We start from the raw sequence: 2323 nt of genomic DNA on the forward strand, positions 1-2323 counted from the left end.
CTGCATGCCTCGGGGTTGCAGGGGCAGGTGGGCAGGGACTGTTGAAGGGTGTACGCCCCCAGCAGGGCACTGTGCAGGAGGTAGGAGAGGGCGTCAAGACGGATGGGGACAGTGACAGAGGCCAGGCTCTCGGGGAGTCCCAGGTGGGCTGGATCTGGGGTGCCCAAGAGAGAAGATGGCAGGGCTGGGAAAGGTGCGGGGGGACACCATTCCGTCCCAGGTGACGGCAGGGACAGGCTGTTCCTAGAATGAGAAGGGGGACAAGGCCGAGGGCTCGCCATCTGCACAGGTCTTTCCTGGTGGAGCCTCTGTGCTTCACCCGGGGTCCAGCTCTCTCCATCTTGGGTTCCTCACCCATCTCTCCCGCCCTCACCTGCTCCTGCCCACCCCTCTCTCCTCCCACACCCCTCCCCGCTTCGCCCCATCTCTCTTTACAGAGAAACAGGCAGCTCCGCCAGAACCTCAGCCTCAGACAGAGCTCGGCTCCAGGCGGCCTCGCCTGCTCACCGTGTGTCTTTCCCACGCTGCACCTTGATGTCGCGCACCAAAAGATGGCTTTTGGTGGCATCGAAGGTGCCTATTAAAAGGCCGGGTCTGGGAAATGTTCAGGAAATGTGGACAATTATTACCGTTATTTCTCCTGCCCTATGGCTGTTCCTGGTTCTTCCATTCTTGAAATTTCCCTGTTCCACGAACATCAGTTTCCAGCTCTCCCTGAAGTCCTAAGTATCTGGCTTACCTGTCACCAAGATCTCCTCAGACTCTTTTCTTTGGGCTGATACCTGAGACTATTTTTCTCTGATACTCGCTGGCTGTGTTCACCTCTCTCGGACTTTCTCCGTCCCCTGCTCTCTGTGGGTCTGTGTCCTGCCCGCGGGAAGTCTCGAGTCTCTCACCCCTCAGGTCCAGTCTCTTCCTTCTGCTGTTCCATCTTCACACGGGTCTCTCAAGTCTCTTCTAGCACCTTCCACTGGATTTCTCCAGCGCCCAGGGAGGCGGGAGGAGGGGCGGTGCTCCAGGAAGAAAGTGGGCGGGGTTTGTCAGAAAGGGGGCGGGGCCTGAGGGACGTCAGGAGCCGTGGGAAAGAGTGCTGGTCGGTTCGCAGGGGCTGGTTTTTCAACCCCACCCAACTCAGTCCACAACCGCATCAACCCGAGACCCGAGAGTCCGGCCCCCGGCCCCTCCGGGGGTCCAGGCCTCCAGCCCCTCCTCCCTCGGACCCGGGAGTCCAGGCTGGGCGCTGGGGGTGTGGCCCCGAGCAAAATAGATTCAGCCCCTACTCCCAGGAAACTTGGCGGCGAGAGAGACAAGACACCCACAGTACCTTTTCTGTGAGCGCTGTGAAGATGCGAAGTCAGGGATACAGAGGCAGAGGGGACAGTTAAAATTTTAGACAAGACGGTTACAGAAGGCGCCAGAAGACCTAGGACTCGAGCATTTCCAGGGAGCAGCAAAAGCAAAGGTTCGAGGATGGGCTAATCGCAGTGTCTGAGGGACTGGGCAGGAATGAGGAGGAGTGGGTAGGTCTATTTTTTAAAAAAATAAATGGTTTATTTTGGAATACTTTTCTATTTATAGAAAAGTTACAAAAATAATGCAGAGAGTTCCCAAACACGCCTCAGCCAGCTACCTGAATGCCATCTTCCTAGGCTGCTGGGGAGCATGCGTCACAAGTAAGAAACCAGCATAACTATTAACTGCACTCCAGACTTTACTGGGATTTTACCCGTTTTTACACCGATGTCTTTGTTGCTGCTGCTGTTCTAGAATCCTAGGAAGCTACCGTTTAGTCATCACGGTTCCCTCGTCTCCTAACGCCTGGGGCAGTTTCTGTCTTTCCTTGTTTTTCATAACTTTGTCCTTTTTTAAGGAATACGAACTAATCAGCTGTTTCATGAAACGGAGGCCTACTTCAAAGAATAGTTCTAACTCATTTAATCCTCAGTTCAGAAAGGAACAAACTGTGCCTCAGAGAGGTCAGGCGCTTTGCCTATGGGCACGGAGCTAGTAAGGGCACACCTGGGATTCGAACCCTGGACAACCTGGCTCCAGAGTCTGTGATATCAATGGAGACGCAAGTAGAGGAAGCCAGACAGCAGAGGGCCTTGAAGGCTGCCGTAAACACTTCTGGCATTTTTTTTTTTAAAAAATTCTTGAACATTAAGATGACTCGAACATTCGAAAGCAGAGGTGTGACTCAATTAGATTTACGTATTCAGAAGAGCACTGTGTCTGCAGTTTGGAGAATGGACGGTAGTGGCAGGCAAGAGCAGACGCATAGGAGCCCAGGGAGGAAGCTGCTATGGTCCAGGCAAGCGGGGGG

The sequence above is a fragment of the Pteropus vampyrus genome, unplaced genomic scaffold (genome assembly GCF_000151845.1).
Source record: "Pteropus vampyrus isolate Shadow unplaced genomic scaffold, Pvam_2.0 Scaffold593, whole genome shotgun sequence".
Classification (NCBI taxonomy): domain Eukaryota; kingdom Metazoa; phylum Chordata; class Mammalia; order Chiroptera; family Pteropodidae; genus Pteropus; species Pteropus vampyrus.